This window comes from Triticum aestivum, chromosome 3B (genome assembly GCF_018294505.1).
Source record: "Triticum aestivum cultivar Chinese Spring chromosome 3B, IWGSC CS RefSeq v2.1, whole genome shotgun sequence".
NCBI classification, from domain to species: Eukaryota; Viridiplantae; Streptophyta; class Magnoliopsida; order Poales; family Poaceae; genus Triticum; species Triticum aestivum.
The window spans coordinates 132,822,662-132,835,024 of record NC_057801.1 but is presented as its reverse complement, the minus strand read 5'-3'; the positions used below and the strand labels follow the sequence as shown (position 1 = coordinate 132,835,024).

The window sequence follows — 12,363 nt, the reverse complement described above, 5'->3', positions numbered from 1 at the left end:
CATCTCGATTTGAGGATCGTGTTCTTTCCATGCTTATCCATTTAACCGGAGTGTTGTGTCTATCATTCCTCTTTTAACCAGAGTCTCATCCAAGTGCTTTCATTTTGCCAAGTTCAAATTATATTCCTTCCATGTCCAACCAGAGTGTTGTATCATCTTTTCAATATCTTTTCAGTTTATAAAGTTTTCTTCTTTTTTTTCTACCGGAGTGCTGCCTGAATTCTTCCTCTCTCATCTTGTTTTAACCGGAGTGGTTTCGAATTCTATCTTGTCGATTAAACTCTTGATTCGTGTCTTTGCAACCGTCAAGTTATTGAATGTTCCTTGTTCCTCTTTTCTAACGGAGTGTTTTCAACTTTGTTCATCTTCGTTGTTTTCTTTCTTCATTTTGCTCAACCTCTCAAGGTTCGTGGTTTCACTCATTTGTCAAAGAAGCAACTTAGTTTTACCTCTTCTCTTCCTTTCTGTTTTCCCTCCGGTGCCATCCTAGATCTCGGGACGAGATCCTCTCGTAGTGGTGGAGTGTTGTAACGCCCTGGATACAACTTTCCATATTCGTAACTCCAACTCTTGCCTTTTCCGGAGATGCGATATGTTATTTCCTCCGTGGTTGGGTTTTGTCTGTTGTTTTGCATCTTGTTCATGTCTTGCATTTCATCATCGCATCATTCGCATTGCATCGGCACTCCGTTGCCGTCATGTTTTAAAACTTGCATTCGTTCGGGTTCCGCCGATTCTCTCCGTTGTCCGTTCTGAGCCAGACACTCGCACGCGCCCGCGGCACCTCCGAAATATTATTTTATAAGTGGCATAAAAATGTTCTTGGAATGGGTTACAACTTGTCGTGCGGTCTTATTATAGTGTAGACAGACCGCCTGCCAAACTTCATCACATTCGGAGTTCGTTTGGTTGCCCAACCGTCATCTGTAGCGGCACCGTTGCCGGTACCTTCGTCGGATGTTTTCAGTCTTCGAAAACCCTTCCCGGGCTGCACTTCTCTTCTCCCCCTCACCCCAAGCACTATCTTCACAGCCCACTAACCCCTCCTAGCCCACCAATCTAACTCCCCTCCGCTCCGGACCGTCCGATCGAGATCGAACGACTCCAAAATGGAGCAAATCCCCCTAACCTAGGACCCCTGCCTTTTTAAACCCCCCTTCCTTCCAAAAATGGGCAACCGTAGCCTTCCCCTACCCCTAGATCCCTCTTCCTCGGGATCCCGGCAGCCGCCAGTCACCTCCACCTCGAATTCCGCCGCCCGCAAGCCCTCCGCCGCCAAGTGTCGCGCCCCCACTGGCCGCACCGCCGCCAGCCGCCGAAACCAGCCAATCAGGCGCCTCCACGCGTCTCCTAATAGCCTCCCACCGCCGTAGGCCCGCCTAGGACCGCGGGAGCCCCTCGAGCCCATCTGGGCCCGGATCTCGCCACCGCCAGGGCCTGATCCGCCCCGCTCCTCGGCCCGCCACGTGCGGCGCCCGTCCCCGCCGACGGCGAGCGCCGCCGCCTCGCACCCCGCCACCTCGTCGCCGGACACGAGCCCCGGTCATCGCCGCCGACCCCAGGTGTCGCCTCCCCTGCTCGCGGCCCTGCCTCCTTCCTCTTCTTCCTCTCTCTCTCTCTCAGATCCCTGTCTCTCTCTCTCCAGGAGCGCCGCCTTCCGCCGCCGTTCGTCGCCGGGAATGGAGCCGCTGCGCCAGATCCGACCTCCGCCCGGTCCCGCCGGTCCCTGCCTCGCCGCCACCGCCCTCCTCTGTCCCGCGCCGGGATCCTTGCCGCCGCCCCTGCACCCGCCTCCCTCGATCTAGTCGGGATCGAGGAGAGGGACGACCGCCGCTTCGTGGGCCCCGCGACCCGGCCCAACTCGCCCGGCCTGCTTCGCCGCGCCAGGCCCAGTGCGCCCCTGCTGGCCTGTCCACTCCCCCGACCAGGCCTTAGCCCATGGGTGAGGCCCCTAGCGCCCCTTTTTTCCCCTTGCGTTGGGCCAGCCAGTTTCGGCCCGTGACACGTTTTTTCCCTGTTGGACGAATTTTGCTAAATATCTTGTGCATGCATAATTACAGAAAGTGCCCCTGTTTTTAATTGTTAATAACTAATTAACCATGCATCGGTTTTAAACATGTTATATATGAAAAATGCTCAGAAAATTGTCTAGATTAATAATATGTCACTTTCATCTATGTTAAAAATGCTTAAAATGATGTTTGTTAATTTTCCTCAAATGCCATGTTAAAATGCTTTATTTCATAACTAAATAACCGTAGCTCCAAATTTAATAAACTTTATATGTAAATGGGGTGGAAAAATGCCTAGATTAACATGGTGCACTTTGTTTTCCTGTTTAACAACAATAAAATTATGTTTACGGCAGAACAGTACCGAATCTAAAATATGCATATGGGGATTTTCCTTACTTGTTGTTTGTTACTTCCGGCCTCATTTAAATTTGCCTAGATAGGTATTTTCATATGCTTCACCCCTTGCCATGTTTAACAACTTTTAACATTGTTGTGTACCTAAACGGGAGCGAACTAAATAACTCAGATGTGGTGTTTCGTCAATATGCAACTCGTTGCATATTGAGCTCCACTTAACTTGTAGTATTGCTTGTTGCACTTTGCCATGCCATGCCTCATTGAACCGGTCATGCATCATACTTGTTTGTGCATCATGCCATGTTTATGCTTGTGTGTTTACCATGTTGTTTGCTTCTTTCCGGGTTGCCTTCGGTTTCGTTCCGGAGTTGTGAGGATTCGTTCGACTACTCCCGTTCGTCTTCTTCATGGACTCGTTCTTCTTCCTAGCGGGATTTCAGGCAAGATGGTCGCTACCCTGGATCTCACTACTATCATTGCTATACTAGTTGCTTCGTTCTATCGCTATGCTGCGTTACCTATCTTTTGCTCATCAAGCCTCCCAAATTGCCATGAACCTCTAACCTTTGACACCCGTCCTAGCAAACCGTTGCTTGGCTATGTTACCGCTTTGCTCAGCCCTCTTATAGCGTTGCTAGTTGTAGGTGAAGTCGAAGATTGCTCCATGGTGGACAGGATTTTGGTTGGGATATCACAATATATCTTATATTATTAATGCATCTATATACTTGGTAAAGGGTGGAAGGCTCGGCCTTATGCCTGGTGTTTTGTTCCACTCTTGCCGCCCTAGTTTCCGTCATACCGGTGTTATGTTCCGGGATTTTGCGTTCCTTACGCGGTCGGGTGATTTAAGGGACCCCCTTGACAGTTCGCTTTGAATAAAACTCCTCCAGCAAGGCCCAACATTGGTTTTACCATTTGCCTCAGCACCACCTATATTTCCCTTGGGAGTAATTAACCCAAGGGTCATCTTTATTTTAGCCCCCCCCCCCCGGGCCAGTGCTTGTCTAAGTGTTGGTCCGAACCGAGCAGCCTGCGGGGCCACCTCGTGGCAACTCGAGGGCTGGTTTTACTCATAGCTTGACTTATCCAGTGTTGCCCTGAGAACGAGATATGTGCAGCTCCTATCGGGATTGTCGGCGCATCGGGCGGCTTTGCTAGTCTTGTTTTCCATTGTCGAAATGTCTTGTAAACCGGGATTCCGAGTCTGATCGGGTTTTCCTGGGAGAAGGTATATTCCTTCGTTGATCGCGAGAGCTTGTCATGGGCTAAGTTCGGACAACCCTGTAGGGTATAATCTTTCGAAAGCCGTGCCTGTGGTTATAGGCAGATGGGAATTTGTTAATGTCCGGTTGTAGATAAATTGACACCAGATCCGAATTAAAACGCATCAACCGCGTGTGTAGCCGTGATGGTCTCTTCTCGGCAGAGTCCGGGAAGTGAACACGGTTTCTGGGTTATGATTGACGTAAGTAGGAGTTCAGGATCACTTCTTGATCATTGCTAGTTGACGACCATTCCTTTTGCTCTCTTCTCGCTCTTATTTGCGTATGTTAGCCACCATATATGCTTAGTCGCTGCTGCAACCTCACCACTTTACCCCTTCCTTTCCCATTAAGCTTTGCTAGTCTTGATACCCATGGTAATGGGATTGCTGAGTCATCATGGCTCACAGATTACTAGAACAACAGTTGCAGGTACAGGTTATGCGATGATCATGACACGAGAGCGATGCTTGCTTGCGTTGAGTTCTTCTTCTGCTTCTTCGATCAGGGGATGGGTTCCAAGTCGGCAGCCTGGGCTAGCAGGGTGGATGTCGTTTGAGTTTCTGTTTGTGATTCATCCATAGTCGGATGATGCTCTTATGTATTGTGATGATGTATTCGTGTGGCATTGTATGCCTTTTGTATGTATCCCCATCTATTATGTAATGTTGATGTAATGATATCCACCTTGCAAAAGCGTTTCAATATGCGGGTCTATCCATTGGAGGGACCTTCGAGTTCCTTTTGGATAGGGTCGCATATTGGGCGTGACAGCAGGACCGCGCGGCGGCAATAGGTCTAGGAGCAGTCCATGCGCCAGACGAGGGCCGCGGCGACAAAGGACGCGCCAGCGAAGAAGGCGGTGAAGGCCGTGGTGGCGAAGAAGACGGCGACTGCCTCCTCCTTGTCCAAGCGGCACCGGACCCCATCCCCTTGTCCCTCTCCTTCGGACAGCGCCCTAGAGGCCGAGTTCGACCTCGGGTCTTTTAGCCCAAAGAGGAAGAGGAAGCCAGTGGAGGAGGAGGTGGAGGACGAGTAAGTACTTCGCCCCCATCATTTCCGGACCTCACGCCTGTCTTATCCTTCTTTGATTTGATGTTACCTTCACAGGGACACGGAGACGCTGACCCAGAGGGTGGTGAAGAGGGCCAAGGCCTCGAAAGGTGACAAGCCCCCGGCGGGTACTTCGCACATGCCGGTCTTGGTGGGGAGCAGTCCGGACAACAGCCCCCGATGCAGCCCCCGCTTCAGCCCCCAGCGTGAGCTCATTACTCGCTCCTTTACTGATAATGTCGCGAATTCTTGATGCTGACCTTATCGGGTTTGCAGGAGGAGAACGACAGCATGAGGAGCCGCCGAGGGCCACTCCAACACGCCGGCCCCCTCGACTACGCCGCCCAAAGGGGCGTCCTCGGAAAGGGCATCCGCCACTGAGCCCACACATATGGAGGAGGAGGAGGCGAGCCTGGGTGCCGGTGGTTCTACCCCGGCAATGAATGCTGGCGAGGAGGGCGCCACTTCTTCCTAGTCAGGTGTGGGTAAGTCGTTTGCTTCCCGTCCCTACTCTTTCTTCTTCTTTTTGAACCTTGACCTTGGCCCCGTCTCATTCCCCTTCTTGGTATCTAGACCCTTCCTCGGCGGACCGGGAGGATATTGACATCGTCATTGAGGAGGTCGCCAAGGACGCCAAGGCCGAGGCTGACAACATTGCCGCTGAGGAGGCCGCCAAGACCGCCACTGAGGAGGCCGCCAAGGGGCCTGCTGGGGAGGCCGGCAAGGACGCGGAGGCCAAGGAGGCCGGCAGGGATACTGCCGAAGGGGCCAGCGAGGCCGCTGCTGGGGAGGCCGGCAGGGCTGCCACCGAGGAGGAGGTGGCCAACCACCAACCTCCCTCCCCTCCGGCCCCCAGCCCGGGTAGGTACTTGAAGGTGGGTGACGGCCTGGTCGTCCACCTCCTAGGGACGGCGGGCTCCAGGGCGCCGGCCGAGTGGGAAGTGTTCGACGACGAGGCGCTTGCCACCGCCAGGCTCTAGGTTATCGCTGAACCGAGCCCCGTCGACGGCGGTTTCCAAGAGGAGCAACTTCTCCGGGCCATGGGCGCCAACTTTCAGAAACTCCAGGCGCTCCATCGCGTCTGCCTGGACAAGGCGAAATCCAGGTTGGCGGCCGTGGACAAGGCGGAGGCGGATGTTGAGGGGCGCGTCACTGAGACGCAGGCCTGGTTTGGTGAGGCACGGGAAGAACTAAAAGCTGCTCAGGACGAGCTGGCTGAGCGTAAGCGGGAGCTCATCCTGAATCAGGCTGATATCGAGAAGGCCCAGGAGGTGGCGAAGGCACAGGCCGCCCAGGACGAGGCTGCCCGGCAACAGCACCAAGCTCTGCTGGACTCCCAGGAGGATGACCTTGCCGCTCATGAGGAGGCGCTCGCCGCCACACTCCGCGGCAAGGACAAGGAGGTTGAGAAGCTTGTCGCGCAGCAGACCCAGGAGCTGGAGCAGAGGCACAAGGACACACTCGATGCTCTGACCCTGGATCACGCCGGAAAGGTGAAGGAGCTGGAGCTGGATCGGGATGGGCATAAGAAAAACGTCTTGGAGCTGACGGAGGAGAAGGACAAAGCCAACGATGCTTTGGTGGATGCGTAGGCCTCAGTCCTCGGCAAGGCCGAGCTACTCTCGCCAACGACTCCATCAATGACCTGAAGCTGAAGCTGGATGGCCTGGAGGGGATGCTTTCGGAGGTCAGGACCCGGGAGGAGACCCTGACCAAGGACCTGTAGGAGGAGAAACGGCTGCGGAGGGACAGAGCCCCCGGGTACGAGGAGTACGCGGAGGGCGTGAACCTCTGGATCAGCCGCCTCGTCAACGTCGCAGGGAAGCTCACCGCCCAGCTAGCCGTCATGGGCATGCCAGATGTCCGGCTCTCCAAGGACAGGAACACAAGCCCCAACGCCAAGCTGACCTTGTTCTTCGAGCGCATCCTCGACGCCCTGGATCAGCTCCGCTCCAACTAGGCAACTTATCTGACAAACGAGGCCCGGAGGCTCTGCCGGGGTGCCCTGACCAAAGTTCTCACCAAGGTGGCATTCTGGAACTCCACCGTCAACTTCGCCGACGCGTTGGAGAGCTTGCCGGATGAGGCGGACCTCGCGGCGCTCAAGGAGCGTATCAAGACCATCATCGACTGCGTCGACGGAGTCCAGAGGGTGGAGGGCCAGCACCGGGACTAGGCACCCTATTTCTCGTTGCCCCTGCGAGTTCAAGACCAAGACAATTTTATCTTAAGTTAGAACCGCAGCGATTACTTGATGTAACATAACTTTGCAATACTTTTAAATGATGCATGCTATTTTCCTGTTCAATCTTTCTTGGTATGTACGCCCTACGCTTAGTTGGACAGGCTTGCCGGCGCATAAACCCAAGCCACTGCGCTTTGAGGAGGGATCCTTAGCGGCCTGCCGGGTGTGCTTGCTACCTGGTTAACCGCCTTATCGCTCTCAGCGCGGCCGCTTGAACTGTTGAGCAGACTCAAAACAGAACAAGGGTGTTGCCAATAGCGGATAGGCCACCCTGCCGTTCTCGACGCGGCCGCTCGAACTGTTGAGCGGACTCGAAATAGAACAAGGGTGTTGCCAATAGCGGAGGGCCCCATCGCGTACAGGTTTTCCGTACCAAGAGCGAGATCTTTCGAGGAAAATAGCTTTATAAAAAAGGGAATTACTCAAAGTTTTGTGTGACTTAGCTTTTCACGGCCACGCAGATGATTGTTGCCATCGCGGACGGCACTTGAGTGCGACTGATTGATGTCGCCTTCTCTTCTCGGGGCACCGTGACGAGGGAGTCGATAGGTTGGCTCCAAAATTGGATTATCACAGCTCGCGCTCCCCTACCTGGCGCGCCAAAGATGTCGGTGGAAACGGCACCTATGGGATCACGGGGAATCCCTTCTACGGTCTGCGGGAGCGGGGCTATGGAAAGAGCGGGTTTAAGAGACCAACACGGGAAATTTATCCAGGTACGGGCCGCGAGTGGCGCGTAATACCCTACTCCCGCTAGCTTGTATTTATCTGCTGTTCTTGGACTAGCTACAGAGTGTGCAGGGTCCAAAAAGTCTGAATCCTCTCTCAGTATGGTGTGGGCCTCCTTTTATAGTCAAAGGGGCTGCCACAGTGGCACACAAAAGGTGGAAAGTTGTACAATGGTCGAGTTTATCGCCTGACATTACAGGACGAAACGCATTAAATGCGCTACTTAGGTGTCCTTTTACTTTATCGGGGATGGCAACAAGGCCAGTCCCGTCCGTCGCCGCTTTGCCTTGTTCCGACACGCGTCCAGGCCAACGAGGCATGCATCACCATGTAGGCTGGCAGGCTGCTGAGCTGGTGTGGTGGCAGGGTCTTCACGAAGATCTACATGCCACCACGTAGGTGCTTGACTAGTCGGCCCAGGAGCCACGTACTGCCACGTGGGTACCTGCTTAGTTGGTGGGTCGGCCGCTGAGCTAGGGCGGCGACGGGGCGGCAAGGCCTTGCCGCGGTCTTGCTGATATTCCCGGCAAGGGTCCAGCCCGGGCCTTGCGGGCGCCCTCGACAAGAGCCTTACCGGGGCCTCGTGGGTATCTTCGGCAGGAACCTTGCCGGGGCCTCGTGGGCGTCCTCGGCAAGGAGCCTCGCTGTCGCCTTGTCTTCTGGTTCTTATCTAGGCCTTGTAGGCCCTTTGTCTTCACAAAGATCTGCATGCCACCATGGAGGCGCCTCCCGAGCCTTAGTTCCGATGTGGTTGATGGCGTCAGGACTCTCAGGCTCAAGGTTGGCGGTCTCATTGGTGTTGGGCAAGTTGCCCCGGCAAGGCTCTTGCCAGGGTCGTGAAGGCCGCCCCGGCAAGGGCCTTGCCGGGGGAGTTCACCTTGCCCTCCTGCTCTTCATGCTTCTGGTCTTGAGCGCTGCTCTGGTAATATTGTACTTTGCTTCTTTCCCTTGCCCCGCTAAGTGTGGCTGCGGGTGCGGCTCTAACTGCCCGTGCACAAGTAAAGGGGTACAAAGAAGGGCCCCTGCTTTTGTACACCGACACGTTTCCCCCGACAGGTACACAACGTCTAATAACATCGTCTACTCCTTTATAAAGGTGTGGGTCATCCTAGAAGTAATGTCTTAAATCACAGAAAAACTTTTTCTTTTGCTGGTATGTGAAACTAGGTGGTATAAATTTAGCAACAATGTAATCTTATATATATATATATATATATATTTATATTTACAAATTGAAGGCACCATCTAAAGCACCACGTTAATCCTAGAAATTAAACAAAACTGTCCATCAGATCACCTAATTAATTATTTATGACCGTCGGATGATGTATCTTACAGTCCTATCGCTTTTTCCCACCTCCCAGGTGAAAGTCCATCGTTATGGATCTCATCTCACACATATAAAAATTCCATCTCTCCATGTTACACCATCACACGTGAGATGCCCTAAGAAAACGTGAATTTATATGATGAAAAAGAAAACAATGTGGACGCTCAGATTTATTCTTCACGTAAGGAGCCCTTACTCCTCACGTAAGCACATCCCGTGTTCTTGCTGCAGCCGCCTTCTTATCTATCCCCGGGCGTTCTTTCCGTGGTGCCTTTGGCTTGATCCCGTAGGCACTGTTCGCCTCACTTCAGCATCGCCCCACAGATGATGGTTATGTGCGGCCAATTCCTCTACGACTCAACGATCCAATCTGGTGCGATCTTTCCCAATCTCGATTTGTTTTCCAGCGAGGACTGAAAAGTTGGGTCTGCTATTTTCATAATGTATTGCTGGTGTTGTGACCGTGGACGACGGATTCGTGGCAGCCCACAGCGCCAGTAGCGCTGCTTTGTACGCGGCGGCGGCATGTTCAGAAGCGCGTAAAGTAGATCCACTTGCATCGCAGCAGTCAACACGTACATGTGTACGCAACCAGACATACAGATGCGGAATACATGAGCATGATTGAGGATTGCTGAGGTATGAAAAGATATGAGGTGCGTACAAGTTCATGATGCATATCCACGTACAGATTTGTTGATTAATCGTTTGCTTCTGGTAGTCGTTGACTCCCAGCCATCCGTCATGGTCTTTATATTACCAGTAGATTTCTAATAGTTCGTCCTCCCTACTTCTCAAATTAAGATTTTTGTATGTTTTTCTTTGTATTACTTTTGGTCCAGAAAATGATGGCATCGGGTCTTGATTCCCTAAAATGATTTCAAGAATTGGTGCCTTCTTGCAGGAAGGTTTCGGCCGGGGCAATGGCAAATTGATAATTACAACAGGCGCAACGTGTGTATATTTTCTAGGGAACATGCCTACTTTTTGTAAGCATCACAATGCATACATTTATTTTAACAACCAAGGAGCACAGGTTTTTCATGTTGTTATGTATTCATTCTTCTTTCTAGGGAATCTATTTATTCTCCCTTTTTTCTTAATTCCCATTGGAATGCTTCCTGCTAATACTTCATTCCAGTTTCAAGTTGAGATGGGCTAACTTTCCGCCATCTATCTATTACATGGCACAGTAAGATAAGTTTTTATGGCACAAGGCATTTGTAAGTTTCCTTAATTTCTAGCAAGAAACAGACTTACTATTATCTTTACTGTATGAGAATGCTAATTTACATCGCTGTGTAAACATTGCAGCTTTAAGTGAGGCGTATTCTCTTGATGGCTAGCTCATCTTTCAGGGTAGTCACTATTCAATAAGGAATAATTTTTCGTCCACGTCACAGGTATCAGCGACCATGGTAAATAGTTATACCAGTTACAAAAAAAAAATGATGCTAAACATGTGCATAATAATGTTTATCCAAATATATAATTTGTCTCTTCTTCTGTTCATAGGCCTTCTCAAACCAGACTAACTACCCATAACATCTTCACTTTGACTACCTTTCTATTTCAATTGAGAAGTTTTCCTTGGCAATGGAATTTAAATGGATTCTTACATCCTTTGTGTTACTTTTCCCATGAAAAACAACCTGTAGTTCTATTTTTACAAAATTATATGGATGTAATGTAGGAGTATTCTTTTTTCTGTCCTTTGAGCCTCCACTTTTCTGATATTTGTTGCTCCTTGAAGACGTTAATTTTTGAAGATTGTATGCTTAATGTTGTTTCTACGGTACGAAGTATAATCTATGATTATCTACAAGATATATCAAAGCTATCGATCTATTGAGTGCAGATAGATTCACTTAAAGAATATGTAGACCATTATTAGTTGACATAATTCACTACTACTCCTTCCAACCCAAAATAAGTGCCTTTGGTTCATACAACTTTGTACTAAAGTTGTACTAAGCCAAAGGCACTTATTTTGGGATGGAGGGAGTATTAATTATGTGAAGCACATAAAAGAGCACTTGAAATATGATATGTGAAAATATGTACCATATTTCCTGTAGGTCACTTCTCTAAAATCCATATCCACCCAAAAAATCAAGAAGACTTCGAGAAAGTGGATTATTCATTTGAAATATCATCGTCTAAAGCCTTTTTTGCAGTACAACAAAGTTGGCCGTAAATAGAAACATGTAGAACATAAGTACTTCACACATCCAGCTTTATTTTTTCATGGGCTGCCTCATTAAAACATGTGTGGCATATGTACCGAAAATAAGAAATATGTTATACATTGTCAGGAGAAATCTGAGATTTTTTATATGCTGTGTCAAATAGTTCAAAAATATTAAATGTTAGGAGTCATTACATTATAAGAGTCACATATGCGCATGATTACATTTACTTAATTAAGCTACTGTTTGCACCAAAAGCTTTCAAGGAAGGTTTGTCTGAACACTTTCATGCCTATTGGTGGGGATATATGCAAATACACCCAATTCTCTTACTGATGTACATGTGAAGCTCCAAGGGCATCCTTGACGACACGATATTAGAAAAGTCACCTTCTTCTCTTAATTCCTGATTATTATTATTTTTGCATTTTGATGTTCTTATTTATGCAATACATGCATTGGAAGAAAAGGTTCCATGTTTGCATCATATGCCAGTGTATGGGGACATGGTTTTTCTTTGTGATGGAATATCCTTCGTAGTCATGAATTTGAGGGAAATTTATTTATCATGAAAGTTGTGGTTTTCTAATATATTTTATGCATACAATTGTGGTTTTCTAATATATCATGAAAGTTGTGGGAGCAGAAATCAAGGCTTTCTTAAGTATTTCAAATGCTTCTACACAATCATCATCAAAGACAAAAGGAACATCTTTTTGTAAGAGATTGGTGAGAGGCCCGGAAATTTTACATAAGTCTTTAATAAACCTCCTATAGAAACCAACATGACCAAGGAAACTTCTTGTACCTTTGATATCTTTAGGACATGACATCTTTTCAATAACATCTACTTTAGCTTTATCAACTTCAATACCTCTTTCGGAAATTTTATGCCCCAGGACTATACCTTAATTAACCATAAAGTGGCACTTTTCCCAATCAAGACAAGATTAGTTTCTTCACATCTCTACAAAAATCGATCAAGGTTGCTTAAGAAATCATCACAAGAAGTTCCATAAACGGAGAAATCATCCATGAAAACCTACAAAAAATCACAAAAATCAGAGAATATAGCAGTCATACATCTTTGAAAGGTAGTGGGTGCATTGCATAAACCAAAAGGCATACGTCTATAAGCAAAGGTATCAAAAGGGCAAGTAAAAGTGGTCTTCTCCTGATC

General features: G+C 49.3%; 1 long non-coding RNA gene across 1 annotated transcript; it reads left to right on the top strand.

Moving 5' to 3' along the window:
- The first annotated feature begins 9,121 nt into the window (after positions 1-9,121).
- Positions 9,122-11,786, top strand: LOC123065030 (uncharacterized). The gene is made up of 3 exons (XR_006430877.1): positions 9,122-9,650; positions 9,899-10,217; positions 10,309-11,786. It is a non-coding gene; the product is annotated as an uncharacterized lncRNA (long non-coding RNA).
- Positions 11,787-12,363: the final 577 nt, after the last annotated feature.